The sequence below is a fragment of the Hippopotamus amphibius genome, chromosome 7 (genome assembly GCF_030028045.1).
Source record: "Hippopotamus amphibius kiboko isolate mHipAmp2 chromosome 7, mHipAmp2.hap2, whole genome shotgun sequence".
NCBI classification, from domain to species: domain Eukaryota; kingdom Metazoa; phylum Chordata; class Mammalia; order Artiodactyla; family Hippopotamidae; genus Hippopotamus; species Hippopotamus amphibius.
Window position 1 is genome coordinate 110,092,669 of NC_080192.1, and position 13,318 is coordinate 110,105,986.

General features: G+C 40.2%; 1 pseudogene; it reads left to right on the forward strand.

The window, feature by feature from the left end:
• The first annotated feature begins 8,288 nt into the window (after nucleotides 1-8,288).
• Nucleotides 8,289-11,973, forward strand: LOC130857677 (40S ribosomal protein S20-like; annotated as a pseudogene).
• Nucleotides 11,974-13,318: the final 1,345 nt, after the last annotated feature.

Sequence of the window (13,318 nt, forward strand, 5' to 3'; positions counted from 1 at the left end):
TGCGGCAGGTGGGGGCGGGAAGGGTGGGCCCCTGGGTGGCCACGGAGAAAGTTAGAAAATACTGAGACTTCCTTTTTACCAGAGGCAGCACGACTCTGAAACCTGGAAGAAATGGGACCTGGAGGAAAGAGTGAGGGGGCTGGGAGGAGGAAGGTGGAAGGGAGAATGGAACACAAAGAGAAGTGGGAGAAACGTCCCCACCACAGTAAAAAAGACCTCCGAGGCTTACCTGGACGTTTAATTGTACCCCTTTGAAACCAGCAAAAAAAAAAAAAATCTCCCTAGCTCTCGGGATGACACATTCGTGTGTTCTTTGTAATTATTCTCAACAATTCTTTTATCTTTCTTATAAGCCTTTTTAGCGCTTGAATACGTTCCCATAGAGCGAAATGCTGGAAACTGAGATTATCCAGGTAGATTAATAGTAGAGAACAATGTCGATGAGTACTTCGAAAATAGAGGGAAGTAGAAACAACGAACAATAATTTATTTCAGCGCAAATGAATTCAAATTACAACACGCTGTTGTTACACTCTTAAAATAATAGTAGTGACGAAGCTTTTAATAATTATTAAAAGTATTAAGTGGTTTTAATGTTTTTTGGTTACCTGTAATATCATTATCACCTGTTTTTAAGTCTTTTTTTTTTTTTCCAGCTTAAATCATCGGAGAAAGAGTTCAAACAAGGAAAAGTGAAAAGACAATTTAAAGATTCAACTAAATTTGATTAACTTTTACAAATATATATCAAGTCTTGGATTATGCTTTTATTAAGCAATAATTTGTGTGTTGTACTCTCCTATTGCCAGTTGATTAATGTAAATAATAACCTTGTTGCAGTAAATACCAGTATAATGTGAATTTTACTTGAAGATTAAATGTTATTTAACTATTTGATTATTGACATCTTAAGTATTGACATCTATCAGTATTTTAAATCTGTAAATCTGAGCTAGACCTAGTTCTGAAACTTTGTGATCTGTTCAAAAATTTCTTTAAGTGAAACGAATAGTACTATCGAATCAGGAACAACTATCAACCAGATTTTTATTATCTTCTGCATTATGGATGTTTTCAGGAAATTACACACTGCCAGCCCCCAAACTACACACACTTTTCCCAAGAATAAACTAACTGGTTATTGTGGTTTTATTTGCAAAATGTTCCATTGCCAGGTCTAAATCTGTTACCTACCTAATCAAGAAAAACCTCATCTTTTTCTAACTTGACCACTGTTTATTAAACTGTTCATTTCCAAGTGAATTGAGTAAACATGATTATTAAATAAATGACAAAACACCACACGAATCTGACTCATAGTATCTGCGTATACATCCAAGATATTGTTTATTTTTATAGCTCTTTGACACTTTCTCGATTTGTCACTGCTCTAAATTGCTCTCATTTTATGTTTTTTTTTAAACTCTTAATTGGAAAATAATTGCTTTACACTCTTGTACCAGCTTTTGAGGTACACCAAAGTGAATCAGCTATATTTATACATATATTTATTTTATGTTTTGATTATGAATCTTTTGTAGTTCCAGTGCCATATTTATGAACATTTCTTAATATTTTTGTAAGGTTTCCTACCCAAGTATATTCTTTAAATTGTTCTTAAAATTTACAGGTGTTGCTTTTTAATTTTCATAGTAGTCAGTTTGATATATAATATTTGACTAAGAAAAAAATATGACAATATTAAAAATTGTATCTGAACTTTTCTGACCAAACTCTTGCAGTCCATCAGGTAAGAACCCAGTTAAAAAACCAACATCAAAGCCAAAGAACGGATAGAAAAGGAGAGAAACTAGTTAAGAAAAGATATAATGGGTAGTACAATGTATTGCTAAGATAGGGATTTTGGTTGTGACTTTCTCTTGAATGTTAAGAGATACTTTTAAATCAAAAAGATAACATGTTAAATATAAATAGTATTGGAGAAAAGTTAGTATGTTCCTTAAAAAGAAACAATTAGGGGGACTTCCCTCCTGACGCAGTGGTTAAGAATCTGCTTGCCAATGTAGGGGACACGGGTTCGAGCCCTGGTCCAGGAAGATCCCATATGCTGCGGAGCAACCAAGCCTGTGAGCCACAACTATTGAGCCCACGTGCCACAACTACTGAAGCCCGCGTGCCTAAAGCCCATGCTATGCAACAAGAGAAGACCGCACACCACAGTGAAGACCCAACACAGCCAAAAGAAAAAAAAAAAGAAAGCAACAATTAGGGCTGCTATTTAAAAAAATTACTTATTTAATATTCTATAATACAGTTTCTTCACATAGATTTCAGACTGCATGTGTGTATGTATGTGTGTGTGTGTGTGTAATATGTAAAATTTAATGAAATCTTAAATGGGATGAGTGTTATTCTTGCAGATGGCTAGAGGAAAGTGTAATGTGTAAACATTTGCTATAACGGGCTACTAGTTCTTAAAATTTTAGTTATTTCATGAGTAATACGTTAGTGGAAAACAAAAGTACATTATATAGAATGAAGAAGGAAAGCTCTTTTTGAACACTACTCAGCAAACCCCTCTCTCTCCTAGATAATCCTTGGTATTCATACTACTTGTTCATTACTTCTTCTCACGTATACTAAAGAACCTGGTTTCATAGGATGTACTCCCTGCAGAGTGGGGGATATTACTTAGTTTGGTTTGGGTTAATAAAAATAGTCTGTATATTCAGAGTCCACCTTAATATATATACATGTGTTTGTGTGTATAATTTTTATTGTGTCGTTACGTTTGTCATTAAAAAAGTTTGTCTCCAAAGCAAAATGTCTAACCCCAACCATGAAAAAATCTTTTAATATCTTTTTTTTAACAACTTTTGTTGAGATACAACTGACATACAATAAACTGCATATAAAGTGTACAATTTGATTTTTTTTTCTTATTAGTAGTGTATATATGGCAATCCCAATCTCCTAATTCGTTCCCCTCCATTTTCATATTTTTCTACCCTTGAAATTATTTTATAAAATATAAAGCACTGCATAATAAGCACTTAGTACACTATTTATACATTAATAACAATACACACATGCTTAAGTGATATCTATTATAGTTAAATAATAAAGTTTTACTTTTATCAAAGAAATGCCTGTACATAGTGTAAACGTCAAGTAGTACTCTAAAGTTTAAAATATAAAATAGAAGCTTCCTTCCCCATCCTGATTCTTATTCCTCCAGAGGCAACCACTTCCTTTTTTTTTTTTTTTATAAATTTATTTGTTTATTTATTTTATTGGCTGTGTTGGGTCTTTTTTGCTGTGCACGGGCTTTCTTTTAGTTGCTGTAAGAGCAGGCCACTCTTCGTTGTGGTGCAGGGACTCCTCATTGCCGTGTCTTCTCTTGTTGCAGAGCATGGGCTCTAGGCGCGTGGGCTTCAGTAGTTGCAGCACATGGGCTCAATAGTTGTGGCTCACAGGCTCTAAAGCACAGGCTTAGTAGTTGTGGCGCATGGGCTTTGTTGCTCCATGGCATGTGGGATCTTCCTGGAGCAGGGATCGAACCCGTGTCCCCTGCATTAGCAGGTGGATTCTTAACCACTGCGCCACCTAGGAAGCCCCAACCACTTTCTTAAGGTGTCTTTCACCCCCACCATATGGTCTGTCTTTGGTGAATGTCCCATGTGTGCTTGAAAAGAATAACTATTTTGTGAGGTGAAATGTTCAGGTTGGTTAATAGTATTTTTCAGGTCTTGTAAATTCCTTTCGATTTTGTGTATACTTCTATCAGTTATTGAGAGAGATATCCAACCTTAGATTATACCATTAATGTTTTACTGTACTGCCTTTATCACATACCTATCCATTTATCTACTCATCTGTCTTATTATTTTGATCCATTTCCAAGTCATCTGCAGACTTCATTGCACATTTTTTCTATTTCAGTGTGTATATCACCATCTAGAGATCAGTGTTGCTTAGAGGGTGAAATAATAAGAAGGGGGAAAAATGCAAGTGTATCATTAAATGAGTTTGACAAATTCATGCACCTGTGATACGGACTCTTATCAATATAAATATAACCATCATTTTTAGAAAGTTCTATTTTTCTCTTTCCAATCAATCCCTGCTCCCTCCAGCTGTAATCCCAATTCTGATTTTTTCTACCATAAATTAATTTGCCTAGCCTAGCACTCAAGGCCAGCCTCATGGGCATGCAAACTGCACAGTCACATAGGACCACATGCTTAGAAGGGCCCCATATTTGATATAATGCTCTACTGTAACAATCTCAAAATTCTTAACATTTTAATAAGGAACCCATATTTTCATTTTGTACTGGTCCCTGGAAATTATGAAGCCAAGGCGACGAGAGAAATAGGGTAGTAACATGAGAGACATGAGGGCTCAAGGGAGGGACTTATTAATCTGAGGGATAATATAGCATGTGTCTATGGTGATGGAAATGATCCAGGAGGGAGGAGAGATTGATGAAGTAGGGGAGATGAGGAATAACTGGGGGAGGGACAACATTGAGAAAGAGAGAGAGGAGGGAGGATGGGACCCAGAGTGGAGGGGTGAGCCTTGAGAAGAGCGGGGACAGGTTTTCTACCATAACAGAAGGATGGGGGCAGATGCAGATATACTATCTAATGTGGTGGTGGAGCATGGAACTGTTCTGACCATTTAATTTTATCCAGGATGTATGAGGTGAGGTCACCAGCTGCAAGAAGGGTATGAGGATGAAGAGATATGAGTTATTATTTTAAATTTTAATTTGAAGTAATTTTAGATTTTATGGAAGAGTTGAAAACATGGTATACAGTTCCCGTATACCAGTCCCGTATACCCTTTACCCAGTGTCCCTTAGCGTCAGCATCTCACATAACCATAAAAAGTTAACATTGGTACAGTATTATTGACTAAGCTGTTGACATTATTGGGAAATTCCCAGTTTTTCCACTAATGATCTTATGCTGTTCCAGGATCCAATCCAAGGTCCCACATTGCAGTAAGGCATCATTTCTCCTTAGCGTCTACCAATCTGTGACAAATTCTGTCTTTCCTTTTCTCTCATGAACTTGACACTTTGGAAGAATATTTTGTATAGTACAGTTTTGTGGAATGTCCCTCAGTTGGGGTTTGTCTGAGGTTTTCTTATGAGTAGTCAGAGGTTATGCGTTTAGGGAAGAATGCCACAGAGGTGTTATATCCTTCTCATTGAATCATATCAAGGGGTACACGATATCAACATGATGTATTTAAAAATTTTTTTAACATGATTTATTACTTGAATTACTTGGATCACTTACATAAGGTGGTGTCTGCCAGGTTTTCCCACTGTGAAGTTGCTGTTTTTCCATTTTCATACTCTATTCATTGGAGTCAGTCACTATAGCCAGCCCACACTCAAGAGGAGGAAAGTTAAGTATCACCTCCTGAATGATGGAGTGTAAAAGAAACTGTGGACATATGTTAAAACCATCAGAGTTGGGGTTTCTTTGTTTGTTTTTTGGTTTTTTAGGGGTGGGGACCGAGCCATGCAGCTTGCAGCATCTTAATTCCCCGACCAGGGATCAAACCAGGGTCTGGCAGTGAAAGCACCGAGTCCTAAACACTGGACAACCAGGGAGTTCCCTAAAACCGTCAGAGTTTTTTTTATTTTATTTTATTGGCTGTGTTGGGTCTTCATTACTGCACAGGGGCTTTTTCTAGTTGCAGCGATTGGGGGCTACTCTTCATTGTGGTGCGTGGGCTTCTCACTGCTGTGGCCTCTGTTGTTGCAGAGCACGGGCTCTAGGCGCGTGGGCTTCAGTAGTTGCGGCACATGGGCTCAATAGTTGTGGCTCACGGGCTCTAGAGCGTAGGCTCAATAGTTGTGGCACACGGGCTTAGTTGCTCCATGGCACATGGTATCTTCCTGGGGCAGGGATCGAACCTGTGTCCCCTGCATTGGCAGGCGGATTCTTACCCACTGCACCACCTAGGATGTCCCCATCGGAGTTTTAATAAATATTCTGGGGGAGACACTTTAAGGTGATGTAAACATTCTATTTTCCCTCAAAGCTTTGCAATGTGGGAGATTTTGAGAAAAAAAAAAGGAAAAATGGAGAAAGTCATTTTAGAGTGGGAAAGTTCATTTTCCCGGAAAACTTGAGAGTATTTGCCAGGCAGTATGCAGCGTTCATTTGGGGTTCAGGATCACCAACTCAAAGTGAAATCTATCAACTACATTGTGTGATTTCCTCCAGCAATGATCAGCTGCGTGGGTGCAGGCTCTGAGAGGATAGGAAGCTGGGTTCAAGGAGAATGGGATATTTCAGGTCAATATGACAGAAGAGAGAAGGACAAGATTGTTAGGGAAGATGCTTGCAAAAGTGGGATGAAAATGCTGGGACCTAAGCAGGGTTTGGAAGTGAAAACAGGAGAGGAGAGAAAAGCAGCTGTCAGACAATGCTGAAGAGCTGTGACAATGGGAGTTCTTGAGTAAGTGAGCTGGAAGGACAGGAGGTGATAGGAGGGACTTCAAAGGAGCTGGATGTTTAGAAGGAGGAAAGGAAAGAAATCACTTGGAAATGGCAGGCAGCACACCTACTATACCCCCTGGCACTTAGGTGCCTGGGATATGAGTGCCTTCTACCTGAGAGGGCTGCTCAGAAGATGGGATAATCAGGGACCGCCAGGTTCGCTTACTACCAAGAGATGGAGGGAATGTTCAAAGAAGTAGAGGCTACCAGGATGTTTGATAATGATGGATCTGGAGTTGCAAAGGGCACAGTGGAAGCGTTCAGGGAGGTCAGGGAAGGGTTGGATCAGATTTAGGCAATGAACTCAGGGATTCTGGGATGAGTGTCCAGTGTTGATGCTGGGTCTCCTAGAGGGCTTGTTTTCTGGCAGTGACTAAGGCAAATGAGATATAAAGCATGACAGGATTAGCCTGACAGGCTCTTGGAGGGAGATGGGAAATCAGCCTGAGATGTGTGGATTTTGGTTGGTAGGAGCTTCAGGATGACTGTCCACCCCCGCCGAGTGTCGTGGTGGTGGCAGTCTTGTGGGGAGGGATGGCTGTGGTCTCTCAGGGAGGATATGGTAATGTAGGGGCTATGGGGTGACCGATCTTAGCTAATAACCACCTGAATGAGTGAGTCATGATCATTCATAAATATTGGGCATTTACTTTATGTGTGAGTTAATTCAACAGTGTAAAAAGAATATAGTGCTCTTAAAGACAACTGAGAGAGGAATCAGTTGGTTCCAGAAATTGTTCTCTAGCTTAGACAGAAGGAAATAAGAGTGTAGCAAACAGAGATGGACCTTAACCTTCGCCTTATCAGTATCAGAGAGGGGTGAGGTCTTTATGATGGGTCATTTGTGGTGCTGGCAACAGTGCTGATGAAACCTGAGAGCTGTTTTCAGACAGCGTTCATGTTTAATGACATCTCTGAAGCAACCAAGAACACATACACAATTGTGAGGAAGCTCCCTCTCCTGGTAACTGAACAGGGCCCAGCAGGACTGTGGCCTTGGGTTCTCACGTTGCTGGCTGAGAACGAATGCACTGGCAGTTTGCAAGGCATGACAAGGAAACCAAGGACAAAAATGCACACTTAGATTGCTTTCCTTTCTGGAATTACCTGTGTGTCCCAAGAGGGCCTCCTGAGATGTCCCTAGAAAATCAAGATGTGTGAGAAGAACGAACTAAATGTCACAAACTTAATTCCCTTGGCACTCCTGCTCAGGATGGGTGCATGATCCGGTGCCGCAGTCCAGCTGAGCCATGTGCAACGCAGATCACTGTATACACCGCTGACTCAGAATGGTCTCGGTTTGATAATGTTCCAGGGAGTCTGGGCTGTCCCCTGTCCTAGTGCTAAGGATCAGCCGTCACTGAGGACTGAGTAAGAGGGAGAATGATTGCCTTGCACTGGTAGAAGGAAGTGAGAGGCGGAAATAAATAAGGTGGATAGAGGAGGGGGGAGGGAGGGCATGTCACCTCTTTGTTGGTTCACTGTTTGTAAAAAAAAAATAAGGGGAACTTCTAAGAGTTTGTAGGGAAGTCTTGTGATAAAGTAATGACCACATTTCCATTTCCACAAAGGATATATTAGGTGCACTAGCAGCAGGTTATAACAGGGGTGGTGGCGATGTTGGTGATGATACAAAGTCCTGTAGAGAGCAAATCTGCAGTTAGTATTTTCTCCCCATGGTCAGCTGCTGACAGAACTTGCTCGAATACAGCTAGGAGCTAATGCGTGGTGAGTTGAGTCACTTACACAGTTGCAGCACTGTTAGGGACCAATTTCTATCTCCTCTTTGGTCAAAAAGCCTAAATGCTGCAGATAGTTCAAAGAATAGCTCAGACTGATGAAGGGTCAGTAAGCCATCCGGACATGGAGAACATCACACTTTGCTTCTATCCTTAGATACAAAAGGCTTTGTAGGAGAAAGCTGCAGGTGTGTTGAATGGAGGATGCTAACCAGTGGAATTTCACAGGTATAGATAAGGACATAGCTGTAGCTCCGCTTGTATGTCACCCAAGCTAGTTCACCCCTGCAGAAATAGTCCATCTGAAAGCACAGGTAAATTCATTTCGTGGCACAAATCTGCAAGTTGGCCTATGAGTAAGCCTTAAGGGGATTCAAAATTACCTAATGATCTTTCAGAACTAATTGGAGGGGAGGGGAGATAAAATGATTCTATTTTAATCAACATTCAAACTGTGGGGCTCCATTCTGGTTCTGGGGAGATTCAGTTTCAATAAGACAGACTTCTTAGAGTTCTCAGTTGATGAGCTTCCAGCTTCAGTGGCGAAACAGATACCCACACAGATAACTCCAGCGTGTAGAATCAATAGGATAGGATTGGTCTGGCTACTACCCACTTTTAGATCATTGTAAATGTTAATGAAACAGGCTCTTTTCTCTTTTTCAGTTTATTTTTTGGATTCTTCTTACTCTCAGAGGTTTTCAGAGCCTTATTTGGCTACTGGTCAGAAATCTCCCTTAGTGGTTTGTTAATTCAGCTGACCATTTAGAAAGGAAGAGAGGGGAAAATGAACATTCAGTACACACTCACAATGTGCTTTCTTCACATTATCTTATTCAATCTTCACAGAGACTGTATCACTTATTTCCATTTTACAAGTGAGAGAATTGGTTAAACAAAGTTAAGTAAAGCCCAAAATCTCATTAGTGAATGGTGGTGCTAAGGCTTGACCCTAGGTCTGTGACACCAAAACCTATACTCTTTCCCAATACCATGTAGCTTCAATGCTATCAACGTCAAAGCTTATGTCTTAGTTGTCAAAATTTAGAGAAATAAACATTTGTGTATCAGATAAGCTCTGGCACTTAATACCTTTGGATTGATTCCCAAAGGAGCTTGTAGTTAGGTGTTCATCTTTACAGGGGGCCTTCATTCTTTAAAATAGGATGTCATACTTTCTGAGAGGTTATACAATATTTCGTACTTTGCTTACTTCTTGTAAAAACGCCCATAAGAATGAACATAATAAAGCAGCCAAGCCCTTGCAACCATAGGAACCCTCCCTGTCTGCTTCCTGCTGCGGGTTGGTAGAGGCTACCCTGTCTGGTAGCCACGACCTTCCCACTCACTTTGGGATGCTGCTGACTTCTGACTCCTACCCATCACCCTGGCAGACAATTTATAGAAAAAAAAAATTGGAATTATATATGCGGAGGCACTTAAGTATAGGTAGGTATGTTGTACATGGGCATGTATGTTTATGTACATGTGGCTCAGAATTCAGAAGCTATATTGGTTGTGGGTCAAGGGCCACACCACATCGACCCATCTCCCCATGATTCTTGAGGGCTTGAGTTAATAAAGCTTCCTGGTTCCCTCCCAAATTGTTTCTCCTCTGCTCCCATGCTTTGGTTCTCATTGCAATTGCAATGAAATCAGCACTTATTTCTGAAAGTAGACGAGCCTGCAAAGAGCACTGACCTTGCTCCTAGTCACCACTCAAACAACACTCTGACTGCACTCTGGCCCAGTTAGGCATTTCTGGCCCCACCCCACAGGTGCCCAGCCCAGTGGACTCCTGCTCTATGCTCCACCCCTCATCTGTCACAGCTGTGATTGGGGTCCTCCACGTAATCTGCACCTCAGAGTAGGATGTTATGTTCTCTGGCTCTTTCCCCGGACACAATCCTAGGCCTAAGCTCTCTGCTAGCAAACTATTAAAGACAATGTGCTAGTGAGTGACATCTCCAAGGTTAGATATTTACATTTTAATTCAGGCCTTCTGGAGACAATTTTTATCCAAAAGAGACAACTGATGATAGGAATCTTAGGCACAGAAACATGTCTTTGAGGGAGATGTTCGAGGTAGCATGGTTTTTCAGTACCTGTCAAATCACTGCCCTGAAGCACACGGCTGGCATGGGATTAATTTGTAACTTGTTTACTTAATACATATATACTTAGTACTTAAATTATTTAAGTTATACAGCACTGTACTAAGCGTTAATGGCATCCAGGAAGTCAAAGACCAAAGGCCTGTTCTCAAGACACTCCAGCCCAGCTGGAGAGATCAGCACACGTGAAATTAAAAAATAAAGAGCTGCATATTAACATCAGATAATAATACTAGCATACAACATTAAGCTTTCCAGAAGAAAGATACATTGTGATGCCCAAATCCATCATGAGACTGAGGTCTAGGTAGTTTGTAAACTAATTCCCAGAAGAATCTTTCAGGCGAAATTAACCGCTTTTCTTTCAGGGCTCCAAAATTCAGTCTGGATACTGATCTTCTCCTTAACAGCAAAGAGAATGAGTCTTACTTGAACACATTCATGGTAAACCAATGAGTAAGCATTTCAGCTGAGAGAGCATTTTGGCTAATAATTAAGTACCATATCATTATATTTTAATTTCTCATGCAAGTCCAGTTTTAAGAAATTGTAACAATTTAGACCTTAAGCTACAATATTTCAATAATTTGTGAAATCATTGCTTGGATATATGCATTAAATCACTGAATGCTGATGTCAACGCTAAGGTTTATGTCTAAGTCATGAAGACTAACAGAAATGTTTATATGTATCAGATAAACTCTGTCACTTACTAACTTCCGGCTGATTTCAAAAGAAGCTTGTAATTGAATGCTCCTCTTTACAGGGGACCTTCCTTCTTAGAAATGGGTGTCAAGTGTTACCATTACTGCCTCCATTTTATAAATGCATTCAGGGCAGTCAGGTAGCTTCCCGAGAGTAGAAAGAGTGGCAGCTCATAGCAGAGCCAGGCTGGAACCCAGGGAGCCACACCACTTCCCCATGAGCTAGCTCTGCCCAAGATAGATGCCTGGCTGGTAGAGGCGCAGTTTCCTAACTGATGCTAACTTACGCATCATCAGCCGCAAATCCCTGCTGGGCAGTCAGCTTTACTACAGATCTCATCTCCACTACAGATCTCATCTCCACGTGGACTTCAGCTTCCCCTCAAACCTATGTGGGTCCAAAAAACCCAAAACTGGCTCTTTGAGGAGGACACGACCGCCGGTCTCCGCTGCAGCGGAGCCGGGGAACGCCTGCTCTGACTCGCCGCCCGCTGTTCACTCTCGCCGAGGAACGAGGAACGAGTGGGTCCGGAAGCCTCGCCGCACCTTGGCTTTTTCGAAGATACCGGAAAGACTCCAGTGGGGCCAGAGGTGGTGGTTCACCAAATTAAAATCACTGTAACCAGACGCAGTGTGAAGTCTTTGGAGAAGGTCTGTGCTAACCTGATTGGAGGTGCAAGGAAAAACAATCTCAAAGTGAAAGGAGAGATTCGGATGCCTACCAAGACTCTGAGAATAACTGCAAGGAAAACTCCTTGTGGTGAAGGTGCTAAGACTTGGGATCGTTTTCAGTTGAAAACAACTGGGATCGTTTTCAAGCGACTCTGACTTGCACAGTCCTCCTGAGATTGTTAAGCAGGTTACTTCCATCAGTACTGAGCCAGGAATCTAGGCTGAAGTCACACTGCAGATGCTTAAACCAACTTTTTAAATAAATTGATAATCAGATGTTTAAAAAAAAACCCAAACTGTTTTATAATTATAAAAATAACACATTCTTGGAGGAATATATAAAAGCATAAAGAAGAAAATCATAAAAAAGAAGAAAACCACAATCATCCATAAATCCACATATACTTACTTATTTTTCTAGAATATTCGCTTGTATTCATATTTAGAATGTTATAGACATTTAATTTAAAAAATTAGATCACATGTATAGTTCTATACACTGAATATTTAACATATCATAAATATTTTCCACTCAATTATTCTTCAAAAATGATTTTAAAAAGCTATTGCATAATATTCCATTGTAAGAATATGCTATAATTAAGCGATAACTTCCTTATTCTTGGACATTTAGGTTGCTTCCATTTTTTTTTTTCAGTATGAGATGCCAAGATAAATGTATTTGCTCATAAACCTTTACCTATATCTCTTTTCCTCATAGGATGGATTTTTTTTTTTAAATAAACTTATTTATTTTTATTTATTGGCTGCATTGGGTCTTTGTTGCTGCGCATGGGCTTTCTGTAGTTGTGAAGAGCAGAGGCTACTCTTCATTGTGGTGTACAGGCTTCTCATTGTGGTGGCTTCTCTTGTTGTGGAACTCGGACTCTAGGTGCACAGGCTTCAGTAACTGCAGAGCATGGGCTCATTAGTTGTGGCTCACAGGCTCTAGAGCACAGGCTCAGTAGTTGTGGTGCACGGGCTTAGTTGCTCCATGGCATGTGGGATCTTCCCAGACCAGAGCTTGAACCCGTGTCCCCTGCATTAGCAGGCAGATTCTTAACCACTGTGCTACCAGGGAAGCCCCATAAGATGGATTTTTGAAATGGAATTAATGAGTAAGAAGATGAGAACATTTTTAGCCCCTTGATACTTATTTACAAATTGCTTTCCTGAAAGTTATTCTATTTAAGCTTCTCCCTGCTAGGCATGGGTGTATGATTCATTAGACCCTCATTTTCACTGACTATTACCATCTTTTAAAAATCTTTGGCAATTTGATAGGCAAAAAATAATATCTAATCACTGTTTTAATTTGTATTTCTTTGATAACTAATGATAATTTAATAACTATTACAGTTTCCTTTTTTTATATTATGTGTTGGTGTCCTTTGTATATTGTCAATTGAAATCTTAGTGGTTTTTATTTTTATTTATTTATTTATTTTTAAATTTTTATTTATTTATTTATTGTTTGCATTGGGTCTTTGTTGCTGCTCGTGGGCTTTCTCTAGTTGTGGAGAGCGGGGGCTACTTTTCATTGCAGTGCGTGGGCTTCTCATTGTCGTGGCTTCTCTTGTTGAAGAGAAGGCTCTAGGTATGTG